Raw genomic sequence first — 26,374 nt, 5'->3', positions numbered from 1 at the left:
CTGACTTCAGTTTACAAGCAATACAAGTCACAGACACACACATTTTATTTGCACTTTTTATTATGTTACTGTAGCTCAAACATTCAAGTACCTTGTTTCTCTTTATGTTAAACTTGAATGTATTCAATTTTTTCTGGGATTGTCATGTGATGTTATTTTATTGATTTATTTATTTTATTTAAATTTATGTGTGTGTACTTCTAACATGTTTGGTTGGTAAAATAAATATGTTGTAAATTCAAATCAGAGCGTCTTCCGCGTATGGAATGCATGTATTCTTGAGTCTATAAGGTAACAATAATATAATAATAAGACAACCTTGTTTGAATTGTGAAATGGGTTTGGCTAAAAGAAAATTTTGGTTTCGTCTATACTACTAGGCACTTATACTATATTGACCGGGTTAAATAGAATTGCATTACTAAAAAGAGACTAAAATACGATTTTCATTGACTAAAACTAGACTAAAATGTCAGTCATCAGTTTTTGTCGATTAAAACTAGACGAAAATAGTCACGGATGATTCTGACTAAAATAAGACTAAAATGCTCAGACTTTTAGTCGTCTGAAACTTGGCTAGACTAAAAAGAGTATGAATGTGACTAAAACTAATAAAAACTAAAATGACAGCTTGACACAAAGACTAAAATTAAAACAGGCCGCCAAAAACAGCACTACTTACAACATCCATGGGTGCATTGGTTTGATGTCCAAGCAAGACATTGAATCGTAGAAATATGTCAAATGGAAGCATCAAATGTATTTTTTTAGATTGTCATACCTGGGTGATGGGTATCATGATGCTCCTAATCTTTCTTCCTTCGTTCTTCCTCATCAAGTTTGAAGAGTGAGCATCCAGCTTGGAGAACTTTGACCACAAACTGATGGTTGTAATCATCTTAAATTCATTATTTAGCTTAAATGGAAAAAGGGTACATAAAAGCAAATTTGACTATCATAGCATTGAAACGACCAACTAGTTTAACAATTGTCATCTATCACCAAATCCTGAATCAGCTTACGAGTCACTTCAGAGGCTTGCCCACATTTTGTTGGTCAATATAAATCACACTGTACATATTAAATGAAGACAACATATTTCAATCAAAGTAGATGAGCGCTGTGCATTTATTCACACTTCTAAAAGCAGGGTCTCATCTTTTCAAGTGTCTCTGCAGATTCACCAGATGGGTAGGTGGGGCAGTAATTTACTTCAGCTCTTCTGGGCTTTGTCACACCATAAGCAGGACTGAATTTGTCTGCAGGTTTATTTGTCAGGGAATTCAGGTCAACCTCTGGACATCCAAGCCGCTTGGAAAGTGATGACTTATTACCAGACCCTGATGTGGCAGAAGTGGAGTAGGGTGGAGGGGCTGAGCCACCAGGCAGGGCACAGGCAGCTGAATCAAAGACAAGCTTTAAGGTACTTTTGTTCTGGATCTCTGACATTGAAGTCAAGTTGGTAAATTCATTGCCAAACTCAGCATCCATATATTGCAGCCTGAAGTGGTCCTCTACCCCACACTGCCTCTTTATGTGCTGAACAAGTTCACCAACAGTCTCTGGAATCCCATCTTGCAGGCTAAGTCTCTGGGAATCATTTTTTCCCGAGGATGATTCTGAGTTTCACAGGAGCAGCCATTTCACAATAATTTGTGAATAAAAACAAACATGCATATAAATACATATTTATAAAAAAAATATTTCTACCAAAGTACATCTTATCTAAGGTTGAGAGACTTGTTTTCATTGGTTATCCTAAAATATATGTCTGGATTCATTTTTGTACGTGAAATTTCTGTTGAAAAAAAAAAAAAAATGTTGGAAAAAACAGTTTTCAAAAAATCAAACCTTTAAGCATAAAGCTGTCTGTAATAAAAAAGGACAAGAAGCTGAGTCTCATTTAATAGGAAAACTACAGTGTGTAACAAATTGATCAAAATATCTTGGTTAAAATAAACAAAAAGACTTCAAGGATATAAGATACTGTAAGCTTACTTTTTCCAATGTCATTAAGACCTAGTTCATGACATTGCCAGTTTAATACTGCATTTAATGTAATTTTTGCATTAAATTCTTTTTCACCAGTTCATCTATTTTCAGGCTAGTTTTAGTATTGTTTAGATAAATCTGTAACTCATGAAATAATTACACCTCTTTTTTTAATTCCAAGACAGCAGTGACAGTCCAAATAACTTTACATTTTAAATCAGAATGTCACCATACCTTATACATGTATGTGTCTTTTTAATGTCACCATTCTGCTAGGTCACTAAGCTTAATCAGTCTAATCTGTCTTTGGTTGGACATGCCATGAGCTCAAAGGCTCTGTGATGCTCACTATATGAACAATGTGTCCAAAATCAGGAAGTCCACTTGTAGACCCATGAGCTATAATCATGCCCTTTTAGAAACTTACACCTTTGGTTAACACAGATCTAGTTAAATGCGTACCAGGAAATTTTTGTTTAATATTCTCAACAATTTCTTCTTTTAAAACATCAACAGAAACTTTTGACACACTTGTCATCTCAAGAACAGGCTTTTCAAAACTGGATGCTCTAATGTGATACGAAATCATGAGCTGATGGTTAAAAGCTAGCGAGAGGGGCACATTTTTGAAGGAGTTTGAGTGTCAAATGACATGCTTAAAAAAAACTGTGCTTAGCCTCGAATTGCATTGTCCAGAGACCAACGAGAGGACCAAACTTCCTGATGAGTGCAGGATAGTGCTCTAAGTAATGATGTTTGGGTAGAAGCTACAAATTAGGAAAGAGTTCTTGGTATCTTATGCAGTGCTCTGAATTTTTGCACTCAAGGTAAGCAATGGAGTCTTCTGTGTGTGCTGGAGCAGCCACCAGCTCTACAACATCTTTTAAAACCCTTAGAATTTGCCATGCCATTTCATCTTCTGGCACCAGAAGCCCAATGATGAATGGAAGAAATATTATCAGTGTCCAGTTTTCATGAGCATTCCCCGGGATTGTTTGTGAGAATGGTTGTGGGATTATGTAAGGCCCGTTAGTCTTGTCTGACCACATGAAGGTAAAACTAAGGATAGATTTGTTTAGAAGCTCAAGACTGAAATATTTCTTGGATATCAGCAGTGAAAAACAATGCGCAAGCTCCACAGGCACAATGCCCTCAAACACACATGCATGATATCTGGTGGATAACCTGTGAGAAAACTAAAGTGGGCAAGGTTTTTGGTGATTACGCATGGCCCTTTCACCCCAAAACAGCTTGAATTGTTCTGCTGTGCTGAATTTACATGGGAGTCATGTAGTTCTTTAGTCCTCAGATCAAATGAACCTGATCTCACATCTCTCGTTTGGATCTCTGCTCGTGTTGCTGTGCAGAATCGGCAGATGTTTCCACCAGAAAAACTTTCGGTAAAACCTGCTATACTGTGAGCACCGAGGTTATCTGCTGCAACAACTTGAATTGTGCCTTTAACACATTTACCAAGCAATGGAATAAAAATTCCATCCTGCTCAAGGGTTTTTACATCTTGAAGAAGAGGATGCACATTGTCATAACCATACTTCTTCACATCATCAGATTTGCACAAGATTGCCAGGTAAATCGAGGAAAGTGCTGAATGTGAGCCTGAAGGCAAATTACTCAGAGTCCAGTAGATACCACAGAACTTGTGTTTCCTGCGTGAAGTACCCAGAGGATTGCGTACCCCGAAATCATCTCTGTACAAAGTTAGCAAGATTCTCAATTCACCTGAAAGAAAACCATTTTCCTTAAAGTGTGAGCCATCTTGAAATGATTTATAAGTATGCTGTTCGCCAGTTATCCCATGATTCTGATGTACTCTGTGGTTTTCAACAACTTCATCCACAACATCTTTCCTATTGAAGAGCTGTTGCAAGCTCTTCAGTAAAAACACTTACTGAAAGCTTTTCTTTTCCCTTTTAGAAGAAGAAGAATCAGAGGGACAATCCCCTTTATTGGTCACACAGATACATGCATCATGCCCAACACGCCATGCACTGGTGAAATTTAACTTCCGCCTTTAACCCATCCTGGTCGTCCTTCCTCCGCGGCAGACCAGGAGCGGTGGGCTGCCATCCAACCGGCGCCCGGGGACCCAGTTCCTTGTGTCACCATTGGTCAGGTGGTGAGGTGGGGGTATATTTTTATGGAGGATACCCCAAGTGAACACGGGGAGAACATGCAAACTCCACACAGAAAGGCCTTTTTCCTCAAGCAGCAGGCACCGAAGGCATGGTGGAGGACACACCCCCGGTGCCCGCAGCGAGAATCGAACCCTTCTTGCTGTGAGGCGACAGTGTTGCCACCGTGCCACCGTTTCACTAAAAAGAATGAGGGGAGAGCGCGTACGCAGTCCCCCACTACCACAAATTATGTAGTTGAGATTCCCACATGTGGGGAATTCGCACGGGTCAGCACATCCCTCAGTGCAATGGATGCGCCTCGCCATGGGTGAACCACCTTGTTGATCATGGTATCTCCCCTGCCAGGTAAGTATCGAGGCAGGATCTTGCTTATATCCACATCTTTACTTGGAGATGCGCTGTTTAATTCCACTGCAGAGTCATCTGGGTTAAGTGTATTTTCCTCTGTGCCGTCAGATGATTCTTGTGAAATTCTGATTGTTGTCGCTTTACCTGGTTTAAAATCATTTAATGTATGGGGGTTGTGTTTCCTGTTCTTGTGTGAGTGAAACATTCCATAGATATTTGTTTTGAAAGTACAATGCCCAAACATACAGGTAACAGTTTCATGACTCTTAAAATGAATGCCAATATGTATGAAAAAATCCCTCTCCATAGAAATATTGGTACAATTGCACAAAAGACAACTAAATGTTTTCAATTCCAGGAGCTCCTGACAAGTTTGCTTAGAATGAACTCTACTTAAATGTATGTGCAAAGCATTTTGCATGGACAGTTTAGATACAGGCGCAAGTAACATTGTCTATGGCAGAGCTGTAGTCTTAAATGTTTAAGTAGATCATATCTACTAGAAAAAGATACTCTACACTTGCATCTCCACATATCAGCAACACAGAACAGTAAAATCAAGCATATCTGGGCACAATATTTAACCTTTTCATTTCCTATCTTCCTCTTTTCACCTTACTTGATCTTAAACAGCTTGTCACTATATTTATTTATACACTTGGGTATTTAAATCATGAACCTGACACTAGCAGATGACTCCCTTTCCCCGCACTCACTCTTGTTTGATGAAGCCGTAGAAGAGTTTGGTGAATGGTGATCTCTTGTAAGATGACACTGGACACATTTACAGTCACAAATTTCTGGGTTAAATTGAGAGAAAAGAGAGACAGGATGAGTGAGGAATATAATGAAATTTCCCCTCGCGGGACAAATAAAGGAATATTGATAATGACTTTACACAATCTTAGAAAAGGAGCTACAAATCTAAAAACAATGGTTTAATGCAGTGTATGACTCTGATGCTTCTATTATTTTCGTTAGACAAATACATGGAATATACGCTTCCGTGTGTTTCTGGAACAACTGGTTTGACTGAAAAGCACGTGAATGTGCCACGGTGTGACTGACAGACACGGTTAGACATCCATAGCAAATCTTCATGTTATGACAAACACCTGAGAAGTGTGCTGGGTTAGGTTAGTGGTTGGAGCACCACCTACGCCGGGCCATGTGCTAATCCACACAAGCAGTGCAAGAGTATGCTCATGGTAGCACACGTTCGCTCCCTCGTCAACAAAGTGAAAAACATCAGACTGTGGAAAGCTTCTGCGAGCAACTGCAGTGTTGACGCTCTCATAGAAACCTGGCTGCACCACGAGCACTGTGGTCCAGCAGGGGGAGCTAAGACTACGTCGAGTTGACAGAGAAACCCTGCCAAGGTGCCGGGATGCCGTGGTAGTTTCCACTCGCTGCTTTGCAAACATAGGGCTAATGATTGTTAAGTGCCGACCTTTCCGCAGACTCCATGCGAAGCTAAGATGCAGATTGGGGGAATAATGTCACGGTTCGTGTCAGGAAAGGCCAGGACCCAGATGCAGAGTACCAAAAAACACAAGTTTATTTTCACCAAAGTAATAACAGAAAATCACCTTAGAGGGAAACGCGGACACGCGGAAAACCAACAAAAAATCTCCGTTACGGGAAAACACTCTTCAACAGGAAAAACAACTGAAAATCACCTTAACAGGAAAAAGTAGCAAATAAGAGTCACAAAGGAACAAAAGACGAAACACAAAAAACAGAAGGCGTCCAGGAGAAAGCTCAAACTGAAGATAATCAAAGTACAAAGGAAATACATATCTAAATGTCTATCACAAGTAACGTGAGGCTGGAGGTCGGCTCGAGAGCGAGGCACACGAGAAGCTAACGCAATACTCCGGCGCAGGAGCAGGTTTGGAGCCGGCTTAAGTAGCCGGCTTGATTGCGTGATGAGAGGCAGCTGAGTATGATCAGCCTTGCTGCCGAGCCGATCACCCCGCCTCCGTGCGCTCCGTCTAGGAGCAGAGGGAGAGAGAGAAAAGGATTAATGCTGGGGTAAGTGCACAAGAGTGACAACATGACAAATATTCAGCCACTGCCACATCCAGCCCTATGATTGTCCTTCGCCTGTCAATGTCTGCTGTTCTGTAAGGTAACAGACACCCAGTTTGCATTTTTTGAGTCCATGTGGTCCTTGTGGCATTTGTCCCACCCCTCCTCAACTGTGATTGGATGGCTGGGTAAAAATTGGTGGATAGAATACTCACATCTCAAAATGACTCAAGTAAAAAAGAAAATTATCAATTGAGTCACCTATTCTGTTTTGACTTAATTTGCATGACCCAAAGTGCCAGGCTCAGACAAATGGGGCAGGAGCTGGGAAAAAAGTTTGGGTATTTTAATGAATAAAAGGGGTTATCACAGAGTTTAAGCAAAGCCTCAGTGGGAGTAGGCCCACAGGTCCAAGTCCTCAGTGACAGCAAATTGACTGATCCAAGCTGTGCAGTGAGAGCAGGGCTTGACGGGCTAGGCACCTGAGTACAACAGGGAGAACACAACCGATTAGGTATACAGAAAATAGTATTGTTTCAGTGGAGGTTCAGATGTTAAAGGAGCAGGTTGGTGGACCAACTCAGATCACATTGAAGTGGGAGCAGAGATAGCATTGAAGTGGGAGCAGAGATACTTATCATTGTTCATCATGTGTGCAGTAAAGCATTCTTTCAGTACATTAAACACTGAAACCATCAGCACCAAAGATGTGTATTCTGTATCAGTCTCAGGGGGAAGCGTCTGAGAGACTCAACTCGCAAGTCTGTCATAGGAGATTTACATAGACTCTGTTAAGGTTTTAGCCTTAAAATAATTGTTTCAGGATTCAAATGAGCAGACCAATACCAGGTCAATTGCCAAAACCAAAAATCAATTTATTTACAAAAGAAAAGAAACCAAAAGCACACTCAAACTGAGTGGAATAGCAAAAGAAACTATGCTAGAGAACTGAGGCTGAGAAGCACATCGAACTGGGCTGAAGGACACTGAAACAGAGAGCAAACTTTAGCATGGAGTTCAAAATATAACAAAAGAATTCACAGGAAAATTCCTGGACAAAAGCTGAAAAGAAGGATCTTTCAAAAAAAAAAAACAAAAAAAAAAACACAGGTTTTCTCAAGTACTCACACGTAGGACAGGATAACCACACAGTAGAGATCAGGGGCCCGTTGCACAAAACTAGGATAAGGGATTAAGTTGGGATATGTTGGTTATCCTGGCTCAACTTATCCATGATCCGGTTGCACAAAAGCAGGATAGTGGAAAGTGGGATATGTTATGGGATAAGTTACCATGGAGATTTATTCTGTGGAGCTAGCCTGCTCCAGACCAGGCAAAGTTCCAGGATCTATTTAATCTCATCCCTTATCTCAGTCAGCATTCATCACAAACGGAAACCAATAGTTATTCCACTGCCCACTACACATTGTTATCACATTCAACTACATCCACTGTCATTATTTAAACATTAACACAAAACATAAGCATCATTAATTTCAATTTTAATCAATTTCATTAATTTCAATCATTGTAGATAAATGATGATTTTAGATGATGTTGCAATCATTAGATAGACAGTTTCCCATAGACTATATATAAAATACACATCCAATACAAATATAAATACACATCAAAGAGTAACATGATGTTCCTTTATAGAATAAGGATAAATCAAAGCATCAGTTCCTTTCAAAACTGAAGTCACACAGTGACAGTACAAGATAGAATGCACAGAATCAAAGCATATCCATACACAACAAATGAACAGACAAATGAATGGATGCAGTAGCCTCCCTGCAAGCCTGTATACACACAGTATATAGCACAAACATAAGAGGCCAAATCAATCTAAATTTAAAAAAAAACCAAAATTCCTCTGATTTAAAAAATTTAAAGCATGCATGTTAACTAAAATAATTCAACACATATTGGTCCCTGACCAGCCGACCACTCTCGTCATCGAGGAAGATGCCAGGATTGTCCCAGTCCATGTGTGATGGCACTCTGGGGGCCCTCTCCTTCCTCAGGCAGGCCACATTGTGGAGGACAGCACAGGCCACGGTGATGTCACATGCCCTCAAAGGGCTGACCCGTAAGTCATGAAGACAATGAAAGTGTGCCTTCAGGAGGCCAAAGGTCATTTCAATCCTGGCCTGTGTCCTGGCATGGGCATGATTGTACACTGTAAAAAAAAAACCTTTCGTATTTACAGGAAAACGCTGGCAGCTGTGGTTACCAGAGTATTCCTGTAAAAAATACAGCAGCACCTTAGATAACTTTACTGCCGAAATATGTAAATTGATTTACAGTGAATGAAATTACGTCTGAATCACATTAAAAAACTGTTGAGTCTACAGAAAAAATTTGTTAATTCCGCATAGCAGTGTTGTATATAAATAGACCATTTGCTGTATTTTTTACATGTAATAATTGCTTATTGTGCATCTACAAATGATAAAATTAACAGGGAAATATCAAACAAGAAACTAATTTAAACTGGTCAATAGTAAAACTTTGCATTTTAAATGGAGTTGTTCTGTATATTATACATAAAATCTATTCAGAAAATGCTGTATTTTAATGTTTTAATAATCAAGTTTTTATGTAAAAATGATGTATAATGACTAGTGAGCCCCCTTAGGCACTGAAAAAAATGATTTTTTGTCCCTGTAATTATTACTTCAATTACGTATATAATTCTACAAACAAATAACATTTGAGTGCTTTTACTTTAAAATGTCGGTTTTCATGTGGTTTGTTACTTGGTGTTTGTTTGTAAGAATGTATCCTCAATTTTGCATATAAATTTTACTCTTTATTCCAAGTAATATTCACTAAACTACTCCATTAACTTTATTAGTTGAAATGTGCAAGTAAAATGTACTTGGGTGACATCAGTGAACCTGGCAACCTCCTTTGTACTCGGTGTGCGACGTCAGAGGCCGTTCGTTGCAGTTGAGTGCTTCTTCCCTCGCACATGTGGACACCTGAGACCGACGATCAGCAGTGGGATTTTAGTCGACATGGGACCGCGGAGGTAAGACTTGACAAAAGCTAACAAGCACACAAACGTTGTGAGGCCCGTTTTATGTGTTCTTTTTCGTGTAAGTCGGTGCGGCTCGTTTTTAGTCGTCGTCGTCTTCTGCTAATGTTAGCTAGCTAGCGCACTTGTCGTTTTTGCCTGGAGGCTGTGGTTTTATCAAAGTTGGATATGTTGCTGGGTGGAATGGCTGGCTTGCATGGTAATATGATAAACGTTTAACAGATATAACGTTAACGCTGAGCGAATGTGATTGTGCTGTCTGGTATGACCTATGGGTATGACCCAGACCCACCCAACCACCTTTGCAGGTCAAATTCAAAGTTGGGTTCAAACTGGACGCGCCTACAAAATTCTAGCGCGAGCCGCAGCCCTCCCGTTCGATCCCACCGGTCAGCTAGTCCTCTGCCCCAACCTTGTTTGTAGGTTTTGTGTGTCTGTGTATGTGTCGCCCCATAGTCTTCTGCAACTCCCGACCATGTTTGCAAAGTTCAGATGAAAACAAGTGCAAAACCGGATACCCGCCTTTGAGAGGAATATCACGTCCGCGTGTGTGCGTGTGTGTTTTTCCATCCACATGGGGACAAAATTCTGACTTTTACTATACTGGTGGGGACTAACTGTCTCTTTGTGAGGATGAAGACTTGGTTTTAGAGTTTATGTTTGAATTGGGTTTTGGTTAGGTTTAGGGTAAGGAGCTAGGTAATGCATTATGTCAATGAGAGTCCCCATGGAGATAGAAGTACAAACGTGTGTGTCTGTGTCTGTATGTCTGTCTGTCTGTCTGGGTCGACTGTGGCTGTGTTAATAGAAATTTATTTAAAAAGTTCATAGATAACACTTTTTTCCCTTTTACAGAACCTAGAAGGTCATTTGCTCATCACTTTGCAACTTCCAGTCCACAGCTGAGATAAGGTAAGATCAAATTCGTAATGATTAGGAACAGAGAACACAGGCTTAGTTTTTATGTATTGAATTTGTATTTTTCAGGTGCAACAACATGAGATGGGTATGTAAGATATGTAGGTTTGAATCAAAGAAGAGGGTTAATTTAATTTAATTTTAATCTACTCTAATTTTGTGTACCTCAGTTCCTCAGTAACTACTCATTAGTTCCTCATTAGTTCTTCATTAGTTCCTCAGTAACTTCTCTTTTTTTTTGTGTACCTTATTGTAAAGTGTTACCGCATTTTTAACTGTTCCATGTTATTCAACCTCCCTTTCACAAACTGTTTGAAATCTAGACTCAGCCATTGATTTCTAATTCTAGTTGTATATGTTTTCACAGGATGTCAGCCAAGAGGCAGTGAAGGAGGACTGCAGTCAACACTTGATGAAAATCATCGTCATCCGTCAGAACCTGGAACAGGAAAGCCAAGACCCCAGCTACGTGTCTGTAGTCATAGAGGGGAAAGAGGTGTTGGAGGATATTCACACTAATTCTCCATTGAGTGTGTGGGAGGATACCTCACCTGCAATAAAAAAAGCTGTGTTTATTAGATTTTAAAGGATGTTCACTGTTTCTCAGCCCTATTGTGTGTGGACAGGAGTGTGTGTGTGTGCGCGCGTGTGCATGCATGCGTGAGTGGTTGTCTGTCTGTAATGAGACAGAGGTGTGTGTGTGTTTTCAATCCTTGTTCATGTACACCAAAGGAAGGTTATGATGTTATGTAGACATACATATACAGTATGTCAGTGCAAACAGGAAAATAAAATGTCCATTTGAAAAATTGAAAATGTTTATTTATTCACTTCACAGAAATGGCAACAAATTTATTGTGGTAATGTGAGGTCATTATTAAATTTAATTCAAGTAAATATTACTTAATCATTTCATAGATTTAAACAAAGAAAAGCTTAGTTAAATAAGAGTAAGAACCACCAGAAATATTTAACTGGATATTGTAATTAAAATGCAATGGTAATTAAGTAAAATTTACTTCCAATAGGTGAGTACTGCTTGTGAGATTTACTTGAGTATTTTTTGTAAAGAAAAGGTGTTTTTAGGAAGTAAATGCTACTTAGAATTATCCTGAGTAAAAATTACAAGGGATTTGAGTACTTGCTGATACCGAGTACTGATACGAGTAATTAATAATACCATAACAATAAATTTAAATTATGATTTTTTATTTTTTCAGCATATGTCCACACTGCCGACATTATTTTCTCCTCCAAACACACACCACATCCACTTGCTCAAGCGGCATTTCTTGATGTCTGTGGACCAGTTGTGGAAAACGTCCCAGTGCATTAAATCAAACGCACTGAACCCCATAGCAACTGCTGTGTCTCAGAAGTAGACGGGCATGCGCACTCACGTACTGCTGAGTGAAATCTCCGGTCATGAGCTCATAAGCAGTTTTTTTCCCTCGAGCTATTATGTATCGTTGAAATTGAACAAAATAACATGAAACACAACTGTTTACTCTCCTACTGAGTTTAATTGGGACATTTTGCAGTGAACGGAAATACATTAACTCCTCCTTGAACCGCCACCTTACCGTGGTGGAGGAGTCTGAGTACCCGAATGATCCTAGAGGCTATGTTGTCCGGGGCTTAATGCCCCTGGTAGGGTCTCCCAAGGCAAACAGGTTCTAGGTGACGGGTCAGACTAAGAGCAGTTCAGAAGCCCCCATGGAAATTGGAAAAACGAGGACGTTCACATCGCCCAAATTGGCATCACCGGGGCCCCACCCTGGAGCCAGGCCTGGGGTTGGGGCTCGCAGGCGAGCGCCTGGTGGCCGGGTCTTTGCCCGCGGGACCCGGCCAGGCACAGCCCGAAAGAGCGACGTGGGCCCGCCTTCCCAGAGCCCCACCACCCGCAGGAAGGACCAGAAGGGGCCGGTGCTTTGCGTTACGGGTGGCAGTCGTGGGCGGGAGCCCGAACGACCCAAACCCTGGGCAACGACTCTGGCTTTGGGGACATGGAATGTCACCTCGCTGGGGGGGAAGGAGCCGGAGCTAGTGCAGGAGGTTGAGTGGTACAGACTAGAGATAGTCGGGCTCACCTCCACGCACAGTTCGGGCTCTGGAACCCAACTCCTTGAGAGAGGCTGGACTCTCTTCTATTCTGGAGTTGCCCGCCGTGAGAGGCGGCGAGCTGGTGTGGGCTTGCTTATAGCCCCCCAGCTCAGCCGTCATGTGTTGGAGTTCTCCCCACGGAGCGAGAGGGTCGCTTCCCTGCACCTTCGGGTCGGGGATAGGTCTCTCACTGTTGTTTCGGCCTATGGCCCGAACAGCAGTGTAGAGTACCCGGCCTTCCTGGAGTCCCTGGGAGGGGTACTGGAAAGTGCTCCAACCGGGGACTCCATCATTCTGCTGGGGGACTTCAATGCCCACATGGGTAGTGACAGTGATACCTGGAGGGGTGTGATTGGGAGGAATGGCCTCCCCGATCTGAACCCGAGTGGTGTTCTGTTGTTGGATTTCTGTGCTAGTCACAGTTTGTCAATAACGAACACCATGTTCAAGCATAAGGGTGTCCATCAGTGCACATGGCACCAGGACACCCTAGGCCGGAGGTCAATGATCAACTTTGTAGTCGTATCATCTGATTCTTCTATCCCAGGTATGTCTTTGACACTCTGGTGAAGAGAGGGGCTGAGCTGTCAACTGATCACTACCTGGTGGTGAGTTGGATCCGCTGGCAGGGGAGGAAGCGGGACAGACTTGGCAGACCCAAACGTATTGTGAGGGTCTTTTGGGAACGTCTGGCGGAACCCGCTGTCAGGGAGGTCTTCAACTCCCACCTCCAGGAGAGCTTCGACCAGATTCTGAGGGAGGTTGGAGACATTGAGTCCGAATGGGCCATGTTCTCCACTTCCATTGTTGATGCAGCCGTCCGTAGCTGTGACTGTAAAGTCGCCGGTGCCTGTCGTGGCGGCAATCCCCAAACCCGGTGGTGGACACCGGAAGTAAGGGATGCCGGCAAGCTGAAGAAGGTGTCCTATTGGGCTTGGTTGGCTCATAGGACTCCTGAGGCAGCTGACGGGTACCGGCAGGTGGAAGGAATACTTCGAGGATCTCCTCAATCCCATTGTCATGTCTTCTGCAGAGGAAGCAGAGGCTGGGGACTCGGAGGTTGATTCGTCCATCACCCGGGCTGAAGTCACTGAGGTAGTTTGCAAGCTCCACAGTGGCAAAGCTTCTGGGGTGGACAAGATCCGCCCTGAGTACCTCAAGTCACTGGATGTTGCAGGGCTGTCTTGGTTGACACGCCTCTGCAACATCGTGTGGCAGTCGGGGACGGTGCCTCTGGACTGGCAGACTGGGGTGGTGGTCCCTCTGTTTAAAAAGGGGGACGGGAGGGTGTGTTCCAACTATCGGGGGATCACACTCCTCAGCCTCCCTGGGAAAGTCTATTCCAGGGTACTAGAGAGGAGAATCCGGCCGATAGTCGAACCTCGGATTCAGGAGGAACAATGCGGTTTTCGTCCCGGCCGTGGAACACTGGACCAGCTCTATACCCTCCACAGGGTGCTTGAGGGTTCATGGGAGTTTGCCCAACCAGTCCACATGTGCTTTGTGGACTTGGAGAAGGCATTCGACCGTGTCCCTCGCGCCATTCTGTGGGAGGTGCTCCGGGAGTATGGGGTTGGAGGCCCTCTGCTGAGGGCTGTGCAGTCCCTGTACAACCGGAGCAGGAGCTTGGTCCGCATTGCCGGCAGTAAGTCGGACCTGTTCCCGGTGCATGTTGGACTCCGCCAGGGCTGCCCTTTGTCACCGGTTCTGTTCATTATTTTTATGGACAGAATTTCTAGGCGCAGCCAGGGGCTTCGGTTTGGGAGCCAGCAGATTTCGTCTCTGCTTTTTGCGGATGATGTCTTGTTGGCTCCCTTGAGCCAGGACCTTCAGCATGCACTGGGGTGGTTCGCAGCCGAGTGTGAAGCGGCTGGGATGAGAGTCAGCACCTCCAAGTCCGAGGCCATGGTTCTCGACCGGAAAAAGGTGGCTTGCTCCCTCCGGGTCGGAGGAGAGATCCTGCCTCAAGTGGAGGAGTTTAAGTATGAGTGGGATCTTGTTCACGAGTGAGGGAAGAATGCAGCGTGAGATTGACAGGCGGATCGGTGCAGTGGCAGCAGTGATGTGGTCGCTGTATCGGTCCGTCGTGGTGAAGAAGGAGCTGAGCCGAAAGGCGAAGTTCTTGATTTACCGGTCAATCTACGTTCCCACCCTCACCTATGGTCATGAACTTTGGGTCACGACCGAAAGAACGAGGTCCCTGATACAAGCGGCTGAAATGAGCTTCCTTCACAGGGTGGCAGGGCACTCCCTTAGAGATAGGGTGAGGAGCTCTGTCACCCGGGAGGAGCTCAGAGTAGAGCCGCTGCTCCTCCACATCGAGAGGAGTCAGCTGAGGTGGCTCAGGCATCTTTACCGGATGCCCCCTGGACGCCTCCCTAGGGAGGTGTTCCAGGCATGCCCCACCGGGAGGAGGCCTCGGGGAAGACCCAGGACACGCTGGAGCGACTATATCGCTCGGCTGGCCTGGGAACGCCTCGGGGTCCCCCCAGATGAGCTGGAGGAAGTGTCCAGGGAGAGGGAAGTTTGGGCGTCCCTGCTTAGACTGCTGCCCCCGTGACCCGGTCCCGGATAAAGCGGGTGGAAGATGGATGGAAATACATTAAACGTAGTGGTACATTTCAAAGATTGGGCGCAGAGGAGACCACCGGGCTCTCTCTGAGGGGAGGAGGAGAGAAGCAGGACATGTACGGCCAAGGCTCTGCCCAGCATGGACCAAAACACAGCATGGACAGTTCAGAAACAATTTGGAATGAGTTAAAAGCAATTTCTAAACAGACAAAGTCGTGTTCAAGACTGCATTTTGCTAGCGGATCTATTTTCTGACCCGAAGTGCGGCTGTGACTGGTTCTGAATGAGGGCTTTATAGCAGGCAACCGCTTTCCCCTCTTCCTGGTACTGCGTACCGCCACTGAATCTTTTAGTGGTACGCAGTACCATACCGTACCGGCTTACTTTCACCCCTGGTTTACATATCGTAGGTATCGGGTGCTGTCATGAGCGAGTATTTGACGAGTACGAGTACAGCAAAATAGGCCAGTATTGGTGCGAGTACCGATGCTGGTATTGGTATCGGGACATCCGTAAAAACAACCAATCACGTACAAAAACTTTCCAGACTTTGGGTTTTGATTGGATAGGTTTTAGTAATGAATGCAAAAGGCATATTTTGTTTGGTTAAGTTTCGTAACTACAATGCCTTCATTCTTGGAGGAATGATATTTGAATAGACCTGCACCAAAAGGTCACGACCGGGACCACAGAGCCAGACTCCAGGTCCCAGAGTCCCATGTCCAAGCCCAGGTCTGAGAAATGACTAAGCCACGTTTACTCACCTTTGAAGAAACTCCAGCGTTGAAGCCAGCTCAGATGGATAATGGATGTTGAAACAGTAGTAGCTCCCGAACATAAGGCACAATGCAGAACCTTTTAGCAGAACCCAGGGGATTCACAATTTCAAATGAATCTTGGTACAAAATCAGTTTGAGGCTTTCAGGGTTTGGTGAGGCTTTTCAGGGTTGGTGAAATTTGAACTTTTGTTCATCATATAAATATGTAAAAACCTCTACATCCGGATCTGCAAACTGTTGTGACTGTGTATTCCTCCCTAAATGTGACTGTAAAACACTCTTCAGAGTTTCTGCCACTGGTATGTAGTAAGCATATTTTTGTGTCATGTTTTCATCCATTCCCAGTGCCACTTTTTGGGGTTCCATGTACTCAAACATTTTTGTGAATGTCTGGATTTCTGGAGTATGTTGCTCTTAATTGTCCCTGATGACAGGCAGAGAACAAATCTGACTCTTTAATGCAATCACTGATTTTAGTGACTGCTTCATCTGATAAGTTCATATCATTTTTTAATAAAGAACTTAGTTTAGTTATTGTGTAAGCTTGACCTAACTCATGCACATTTTGCATTTCCTCAACAATAGTCTGAATAGTAGAGGCAGGAATAAGCAGCTGTCCTTGCAGTTTAAGGTAAAAGAGGCACATGTTTCTAAGATAAGACTGATTATCATTTTCTGGCATATCACTGGCTGCACTAGCTGTTGGCATGGCTTCATGTGTGTTTTCTGAATCATCTGTACTGGTAATGACATCTGGGGGCTGAGGGCGAGCTTCCCTGTACATGTCATCAATACTGTCAGGGGAGCATGCTTTATGCTTCCTACACATGTGAGAAGTAAATGACGACTTTTTTGTAAACACGTGCTTACAACCACTTACTGGACACAACACAGACCTGCCCTCTCCAATATGATCATTTAAGTGAGACACTCGCTCTTTCACTCTGTGAAAATGACGGGCACATAATGAAATTGCACATTTTAAATCTGCAGCAACAGCTATAGCAGCTTGAGGTGCAGGAGCATTGTGCACACGATAAAAAAGCTGAGTAAGTGTTAAATGTTTTACTACAGTAATATGCTCATTAATGACGTTGCTGCAGCCATGAACGAGGAGCTCATGCTTCTCCCTCCGAACAGCAGACCCTCCACAAAAATTTTGTTAAAATTGTAGATTTGTCTTGGAAACCGTAAGAATGACAAAGTGGTCCGAAGATGTTTGCTCTGCTCCTGTGTTGTCTCCAGCAAGCACCGCTCTGGCTCGATCGTTAATGACATCAGCCATGAAAGAGGAGCTGCGCTTTTCCTGCTACTCCCGTCCTCACATCATTATCCAATCAGAGACGAGCTTCAGCTGTGCACTTCGAACTTCAAAATTAGGCAGACTAGGTGTACTATGAGAGAGAAAAGTCTGCGGTTAAAGGAGGTACTGTTAGGTTGTTTAGCCTGTGGTAATGACACTGCTCAAATTATTCACATTATTTTATCAATATAAACAAGTAAGTTAAGTAGCTATTACATTAAATTTTAAAGATTATAACACAAGGCATACAAGAATTAGGATTGAACAGAAGTATTAAGCCTACTTTACATATATCAATAGCTTTAATTTATTTTAGCCTACACTCTACAAATAGCCTAAATTATAAAAACAAAGTTCAAGGTTTTCATTCTCAAGGGTTCTACCAGAAGTGTATATGACCATGTGTGTGTGTGTGTGTGTGTGTGTGTGTGTGTGTGTGTGTGTGTGTGTGTGTGTGCATGCGTGCGTGTGTGCATGTGCAGCCTCAATTCATCAATCATGTTAAAAGTACAGCATAAACTTGTAAAGTGACTTACATATTTTTTTGTGTTTTTCAAAACAACTGACTAATACTATAGTTTTTACAATATTTGTATGTCAAATTAACAAAATTCCTTTGTTGTGAGTATTACGGTATTTCTCAGTTTTTGTTACCAATATTTGTAGTTTTCACCAATAAATTTGATTAAAATCACATGTTGTTGTTGTAAATATAACAAAAAACATTCTGTTTAATAGTTTACAAAAGCTCAATGTGATTTAAACAAAAAATACATGTTTTTGAGTTTACATTACTTTTCTGTAAGGTTTTTACATAGTTTTTATGTAAATTTCACAGTCATTTTCTACAGTGTATGCCTGCTAGGCTTCCTGGGGGTATGTGTACGGTGTCAGGAGAAAAGGCTGGCAGGCATACCCCCTGTCCCCCAGCAAGACACCAGAGAATTCACCTGTCAATACAAAATCTCATGATCACAACCTCATAAATAGAGTGACATTCTTGACACAGCTATGATGTAAAAAGTGGTTATTGTGCATTCCCAAGTATAAGTCAGGGCACTTGCCATTCTGCAAGATGTTCTTGTATTTAATCTTGACTTGCTGTTATGTCCCAGTCATGTTTATATATACACACACACACACACACACACACACAGACACACACACACACACGATACAGTCTGATGGAGTTACATTTACTCAATTTCACTCACATCTGCAGTCAATTTCACGTACAATTTCAACTGAATAATCAGAGTACAATTACGTTTTTGGAGATGTTAATTAACTATCCATCCATCCATTTCCACCCGCTTTATCCGGGACCGGGTCACGGGGGCAGCAGTCTAAGCAGGGACGCCCAAACTTCCCTCTCCCTGGACACTTCCTCCAGCTCATTCGGGGGGACCCCGAGGCGTTCCCAGGCCAGCCGAGTGACATAGTCGCTCCAGCGTGTCCTGGGTATTCCCCGGGGCCTCCTCCCGGTGGAGTATGTCTGGAACACCTCCCTAGGCAGGCGTCCAGGGGGCATCCGCTAGAGATGCTCGAGCCACCTCAGCTGACTCCTCTCAATGTGGAGGAGCAGCGGCTCTACTCTGAGCTCCTCCCAGGTGACAGAGCTCCTCACCCTATCTCTAAAGGAGTTCCCCGCCACCCTGCGAAGGAAACTCATTTCAGCCGCTTGTATCCGGGACCTCGTTCTTTCGGTCATTACCCAAAGTTCATGACCATAGGTGAGGGTAGGAACGTAGATTGACCGTTAAATCGAGAACTTCGCCTTTCGGCTCAGCTCCTTCTTCACCACGACGGACCGATACAGCGACCGCATTATTGCTGCCGCTGCACCTATCCGCCTGTCAATCTCATGCTCCATTCTTCCCTCACTCGTGAACAAGATCCCAAGATACTTAAACTCCTCCACTTGAGGCAGGATCTCTCCTCCGACCTGGAGGGAGCAAGCCACCTTTTTCCGGTCGAGAACCATGGCCTCGGACTTGGAGGTGCTGACTCTCATCCCAGCCGCTTCACACTCGGCTGCGATCCGCCCCAGTGCATGCTGAAGGTCCTGGCTCAAGGGAGCCAACAAGACAACATCATCCGCAAAAAGCAGAGACGAAGTCTGCTGGCTCCCGAACCGAAACCCCTCCGGCCCCTGGCTGCGCCTAGAAATTCTGTCCATAAAAATAATGAACAGAACCGGTGACAAAGGGCAGCCCTGGCGGAGTCCAACATGCACCGGGAACAGGTCCGACTTACTGCCGGCAATGCGGACCAAGCTCCTGCTCCAGTTGTACAGGAACTGCATAGCCCTCAGCAGAGGGCCTCCAACCCCATACTCCCGGAGCACCTCCCACAGAATGGCGTGAGGGACACGGTCGAATGCCTTCTCCAAGTCCACAAAGCACATGTGGACTGGTTGGGCAAACTCCCATGAACCCTCAAGCACCCTGTGGAGGGTATAGAGCTGGTCCAGTGTTCCACGGCCAGGACGAAAACCGCATTGTTCCTCCTGAATCCGAGGTTCGACTATTGGCTGGATTTTCCTCTCTAGTACCCTGGAATAGACTTTCCCAGGGAGGCTGAGGAGTGTGATCCCCCGATAGTTGGAACACACCCTCCCGTCCCCCTTTTTAAACAGAGGGACCACCACCCCAGTCTGCCAGTCCAGAGGCACCGTCCCCGACTGCCACATGATGTTGCAGAGGCGTGTCAACCAAGACAGCTCTGCAACATCCAGTGACTTGAGGTACTCAGGGCGGATCCTGTCCACCCCCGGAGCTTTGCCACTGTGGAGCTTGCAAACTACCTCAGTGACTTCAGCCCGGGTGATGGATGAATCGACCTCCAAGTCTCCAGCCTCTGCTTCCTCTGCAGAAGACATGACAGTGGGATTGAGGAGATCCTCGAAGTATTCCTTCCACCGCCCGACAATATCCCCAGTAGAGGTCAGCAGCTCCCCACCTCCACTGTAAACAGTGTTGATAGAGAGCTGCTTCCCCCTCCTGAGGCGCCGAACGGTTTGCCAGAATTTCTTCGAGGCCGACCGATAGACCTCCTCCATGGCCTCCCCGAACTCCTCCCAGACCCGAGTTTTTGCTTCTACAACCGCCCGTGCTGCCGCACGCTTAGCCTGCCGGTACCTGTCAGCTGCCTCAGGAGTCCTATGAGCCAACCAAGCCCGATAGGACTCCTTCAGCTTGACGGCATCCCTTACTTCCGGTGTCCAACACCGGATTCGGGGATTGCCGCCACGACAGGCACCGGTGACTTTACAGCCACAGCTACGGACTGCTGCATCAACAATGGAAGTGGAGAACATGGCCCATTCGGACTCAATGTCTCCAACCTCGGAATCTGGTCGAAGCTCTCCCGGAGGTGGGAGTTGAAGACCTCCCTGACAGCGGGTTCCGCCAGACGTTCCCAACAGACCCTCACAGTACGTTTGGGTCTGCCAAGTCTGTCCCGCTTCCTCCCCTGCCAGCGGATCCAACTCACAACCAGGTGGTGATCAGTTGACAGCTCAGCCCCTCTCTTCACCCGAGTGTCCAAGACATACCGCCGAAGGTCAGATGATACGACTACAAAGTCGATCATTGACCTCCGGGCTAGGGTGTCCTGGTGCCACATGCACTGATGGACACCCTTATGCTTGAATATGGTGTTTGTTATTGACAAACTGTGACTAGCACAGAAATCCAACAACAGAACACCACTCGGGTTCAGATCGAGGAGGCTGTTCCTCCCAATCACACCCCTCCAGGTATCACTGTCGCTACCCACGTGGGTATTGAAGTGCCCCAGCAGAACAATGGAGTCCCCGGTTGGAGCACTTTCCAGTACCTCTCCCAGGGACTCCAGGAAGGCCGGGTACTCTACACTGCTGTTCGGGCCATAGGCCGAAACAACAGTGAGAGACCTATCCCCGTCCCGAAGGTGCAGGGAAGCGACCCTCTTGCTCAGTGGGGAGAACTCCAACACATGACGGCTGAGCTGGGGGGCTATAAGCAAGCCCTCACCAGCTCGCCGCCTCTCACGGCGGGCAACTCCAGAATAGAAGAGAGTCCAGCCTCTCTCAAGGGGTTGGGTTCCAGAGCCCGAACTGTGCGTGGAGGTGAGCCCGACTATCTCTAGTCGGTACCGCTCAACCTCCCGCACTAGCTCTGGCTCCTTCCCCCCCAGCGAGGTGACATTCCATGTCCCCATAGCCAGAGTCGTTGTCCAGGGTTTGGGTCGTCGGGGCTCCCGCCCACGACTGCCACCCGTAACGCAAAGCACCGGCCCCTTCTGGTCCTTCCTGTGGGTGGTGGGCCTCTGGGAAGGCGGGCCCACGTCGCTCTTTCGGGCTGTGCCCGGCCGGGTCCCGGCCACCAGGCGCTCGCCTGCGAGCCCCAACCCCAGGCCTCTGTCTATTAACTTCTTTTGTTGTTGCAACAGGTGTGTGAGGGTTTCAGTAACAGCTTCATCTCACTCCTCCATCTGGTTTCTCCTCTCCTTTGTGTCTGCCACGTGGGCTGTCATTGTCTTCAGATCCGATGTCAAGCTTTTCACTTCGTTTTGCAATGCAATAAAGTCTGTTTTTATTTCTGCTCGGAGTTCTTGGAAATCAGTTCTGAAGTCACCAATTTGGCCAGTGATTTCATACTTAAGTTCAATAAGCATTTTCTGGATATTTTCCTCCATTGTGTGGATATCTTGGCATTTTCTCCGTTTTGTTTTCAGCACTGAAGTTCAGCGTTGCGGCTCCAGATCTTAAATTCATGCCAGGAGATTGCTTTTGCCATATTTCTGTAAATATGAAAGCGCAGGTTCACTTTGATTTTTAATTAATCCATTCGAGGGATAGAGTGAACGCTTCACAGCGACATCGCTCCTGCGTGACACGGAAGTAAGATCCATACTCTCCTTTGTTCTTGCTCCCTCAGTTTTGTTGTCTACCTGTGTTTGACTAGAATCAGCATTCATTAAAGCTTGCTTTTCGCTTCTTCAACCTGCCTGAGTGTCCTGCATTTGGGCTTTTTGAACTGCCAAATGTAATAGTAGGATCTGACAATGGAAATGGACCCAGCAGGCATTGCCTTTTCACTGGAGGATCTGGAGGACGTGAGATCTGCCTTGGTTACATTTTTTGTCTGTATTAAGTACTATGGACATTAACCATAAACTGAGGGCCACAACCTTTTTGAAAATAACTACAACTCGCCCTGAGTTTTAGGATTTTCAGGCGTGGCAAGAGCTGTTAACTGGAACTGGTAATCTTATAAAGACCATGCTGGCTATTTTGTTTTCATCCAGTGGCTCACATGCTGGGCTTCGCATGGGTCCAGCTAGCTCCAGCTCCTGAGACAGCAATGCTTCTGAAGACATTGAAGCTCACTGCCATCTGGTTCTCTGTCATCTCCCTAGTTTCTTTTCTGTTGGACCTTGCTCTAGAGTCAGACAGCCTCCAAACTGCTAGCTTCCAACCAGTTGAACAGTTGGCAAGCTTGAACCAAGCCAGTTCCTTGCCTGATCTTGCCCTTGAAAAAACATCTGTGAAGCTCTCCAGAAAGAGGCGTGGCTCTCACTGTGCCTCTCAGCTGCCCTGCGCCTTAGAGGTCCCACTGCCCAGTGCCTTGGCCAATGCCTCTCCAGCTCCTGGTCTGTTGATGCATTGTCTGTTACTGAGTGTGAGCCTGACATTGCTCCTGTTCTTTAGTATGAGCTGACCGACATCATCCCAGTTCCTAAGTTTGTCTCTTTAACCCCTGGGTCAGCTGATGCCACATCACTTCTTGGTTTTTAGTCAGAGTCCCAACCAACAGCTCTTAGTTACCCGTCAGCAGTCCGGCCAACATCTGCTCCTGGTTTCCAGTTGGCAGTGTGGCCGACACCTAGTTCCGAGTCAGCAGTCTCGCCGACATTCATTCCTTGTTCGCAGTTAGGGGCCTGGCCATTATCTGTTCCTGGTTCCCATTTGGCAGTCCCTGTTCCTGTACTTTGTACTTTTATCAAGGTAAGTACATTTTTTAAACAGAAAACTTAATATACAAAGCCTTTATTTGAGTACAATATTCTGGTCCTCTTTCGTCTCAGTTTAAAACTAATCTGAAGCGGATAGTGAGAAAAGTCATTCCATTATCTGAACACTAGCCATCATAAAAATAAAAATACACAACATGCGACATGAGTATTTTTCTTGGAATGGGATGAGACAGGAGTGAAAATTTAAAAAATTTTATTCCCATGTCACCTACATCAGATCCATCATTATGCCCCTGCTGTTCTCCACTGAATATTTTGATAATGTTCCAAATTTACTAACCCAATTTGCTGCCATCACCATGTACAACCTCAACCCTGAGATGATTTGTCATCTGTGCTTCTCCTTCTACCATCACACTTACATGTCCAGCTGTCTCCCTGAACACTAGAGGTGGCACGGTGGCACGGTGGCAACACTGTCGCCTCACAGCAAGCACCCGGGTTCGATTCTCGCTGCGGGCACCGGGGGTGTGTCCTCCACCATGCCTTCGGTGCCTGCTGCTTGAGGAAAAAGGCCTTTCTGTGTGGAGTTTGCATGTTCTCCCCGTGTTCACCTGGGGTATCCTCCATAAAATATACCCCCACTAAAAACATGCAAGAAGATCACCACCTGACCAATGGTGACAAAGGAACTGGGTCCCCGGGCGCCGGTTGGATGGCAGCCCACCGCTCCTGGTCTGCCGCGGAGGAAGGACGACCAGGATGGGTTAAAAGCGGAAGTTAAATTTCACCAGTGCATGGGCGTGTGTGGGCATGATATGGGCATGTATCTGTGTGACGAATAAAGGGGATTGTCCCTTTGATTCTTCTTCTTCTTCTTTACGACAGCTTGTATCCAGCTGCTTTTAAAAAAAAAAAAAGCCCTCGACCCATTTGTTCTGAACAATTTTAGACCCATTTCAAAATTATGAAAAACTTGTTGCTGAACACCTCCCTCAAGTTGTTGAACTAATTTTTTATACATTTCAATCTGTCTTTTGCCAAAAACACATTACTGATAATGCTTTGTTTAGAAACACTCCATCTTGGTCTTACCCCACATAAATACTGCCTTTGATACATTTGTCATGTCATCCTCATTAATCAATGAAATAGAAAAGGTATTTCATCTAGTGGTGTCTCAGGGAAAGCCCTAGATAGTTTTTTTTTTTTTTTGTCATATTTGACAAATGTTTTTTGTGTCTATGTGTCCTCATCCACTCCACTGTTATATAGGGTGCCTCAGGGGTCAGGGTTATATATGTCTCCCTTGGGCCAGGTAATCAGTTGATTTGGCTGTACTTCTTATAACTGTTATGCAGACAATACTCACCAGAGAAAGCAAAGGAGAGACCATCTCCAAGCAGCTTGATGTTCCTAAGACAACAGTTGCAAATATTATTAAGAAGTTTAAGGTCCATGGAACTGTAGCCAACCTCCCTGGGCGCGGCCATGAGAGGAAAATCGACCACAGATTGACAAGAAGGATAGTGTGAATAGTAGAAAAAGAACCAAGGATTACTGCCAAAGAGGTACAAGCTGAACTCCAAGGTGAAGGTCCATCAGTGTCTGATCTGTTGTGGAAATTCTCTGCTGCTGGTGGAGCATGAAATGGAGACGCCAACAAGGTTTTTATTTTCTTTGCAAAGAAAAGGTCAATCATCACACAAGCGGTAGAATGAAGAAAGACCCCAAGCATGGGGAGAGCTAAACATTTATACCTGAGGAACGCCGCCTACCCAAAGGCCTACCTGCAGGATGTCTCTGGTTCGCACCAGATCTGATTGCAGTGATTGCTTCTAAAGGTTGTGCAACAAAATAGTAGGTTAAGGGTACCATAATTTTTGTCCGTGCCATTTTCATTAGTTTTATGTTTTTAAATATTATGTTGAAAAAAAAAAAATCAAAGCAAAGTCTGATTTCTATTAAATGTGGAATTAACAATGGTGGATGCCCATTACTTTTGTCAGTTTCAAGTTATTTCAGAGAAAATTGTGCATTCTTCATTTCAGAGAAAATTGTGCATTCTTCATTTAAAAAATCTGATTGTTATAATTGGCTTTAAGTTAGAACGTATCCTTCATGCTTTTTTTTTGTCTCGTGTTCTGCAATACCCTTTTACTTACCTAAGTCAAACTGCCCGGCATGTCTTCAGTTTATACAAAATGGAGCAACTTGGCTCTTGTTTAGGACTGGCTGTAGATTTCACATCAGAATCAGAATCAGAATCAGAATCAGAAATTCTGATTCTGATGTCAGAAAATCAGAAAAAGCTTTATTGCCAAGAATGCTTTTACACATACGAGGAATTTTTTCTGGTGAAATTGGTGCATGACACATCTACTAAAATATGACACATCTACTAAAATAAGAGCATAAGAAATAACAATTTAAATATATATACACAAGTCTGTTATGTTAGAAACACAGTACTGTTTTTCAGAAAGAAGTCCCAGTTGAGCGTTAATGTAACGCATAGAGTTATATTTATATCAGTCAATGTGACAGAATGAGTCCGAGGTGGAATGTGAAGAGTGTCAGGGGGGGTTCCGTGCCTTGTTGGTAAGGCTGACAGCAGACGGGAAAAAACTGTTCTTGTGGCGTGAGGTTTTGGTCCTGATGGACCGCAGCCTCCTGCCAGACGGGAGTGGCTCAAAGAGTTTGTGTCCGGGGTGAGAGGGATCAGCCACAATCTTTTCTGCACGCCTCAGGGTCCTGGAGGTGTACAGGTCCTGAAGAGATGGTAGATTGCAGCCAATCACCTTCTCTGCAGACCGAATGACACGCTGCAGTCTGCCCTTGTCCTTGGCGGTGGCAGCAGCGTACCAGACAGTGATGGAGGAGGTGAGGATGGACTCAATGATGGCTGTGTAGAAGTGCACCATCATTGTCTTTGGCAGGCTGAATTTCTTCAGCTGCCGTAGGAAGTACATCCTCTGCTGTGCTTTCTTGATGAGGGAGCTGATGTTCGGCTCCCACTTGAGGTCCTGGGAGATGATAGTTCCCAGGAAGCGGAAAGACTCCACAGTGTCAATAGTGGAGTCACAGAGGGTGATGGGGGCGGGTGAGGCTGAGTTCTTCCTGTAGTCCACAACCATCTCCACTGTCTTTAGAGCATTTAGCTCCAGGT

The 26,374-nt window shown here is 44.8% G+C and overlaps 1 non-coding gene across 1 annotated transcript; it reads right to left on the bottom strand.

Moving 5' to 3' along the window:
- Nucleotides 1-4,336: 4,336 nt before the first annotated feature.
- Nucleotides 4,337-4,501, bottom strand: LOC143339562 (U1 spliceosomal RNA). The gene has a single exon (XR_013079332.1). It is a non-coding gene; the product is annotated as a U1 spliceosomal RNA (small nuclear RNA).
- Between the last annotated feature and the right edge of the window lie 21,873 nt (nt 4,502-26,374).

This window comes from Chaetodon auriga, chromosome 20 (assembly GCF_051107435.1).
Source record: "Chaetodon auriga isolate fChaAug3 chromosome 20, fChaAug3.hap1, whole genome shotgun sequence".
Lineage (NCBI taxonomy): Eukaryota > Metazoa > Chordata > Actinopteri > Chaetodontiformes > Chaetodontidae > Chaetodon > Chaetodon auriga.
Note: the sequence above shows the minus strand (reverse complement) of the source record. Positions and strands in the feature narration are given on the sequence as shown.